Genomic DNA, 232 nt, shown 5'->3' with positions numbered 1-232 from the left:
GTTTTCTAGTGTTTCTGTCTGTTCTTGGGGGACGCCAGGGACGTGCCAACAACGTGACAGAGGGCTGGAGACAGCTTCTGCCCTGAACTGCGTGGCCCTGACCTGGCTGTGGGGAAGGCCTGATCCTCCACGACCTGCTCCTGTCAGGTCCTTCCCAGAGTGAAAGGAGCCGCTGTCCTCTAAAAGTCCCCGTTCCCAGCAGTGCCAGTTGGGTGTGTCCTCTCCTCACGTA

Source organism: Dama dama, chromosome 5, assembly GCF_033118175.1.
Source record: "Dama dama isolate Ldn47 chromosome 5, ASM3311817v1, whole genome shotgun sequence".
Lineage (NCBI taxonomy): Eukaryota > Metazoa > Chordata > Mammalia > Artiodactyla > Cervidae > Dama > Dama dama.
This window is presented reverse-complemented; position numbering follows the sequence as displayed.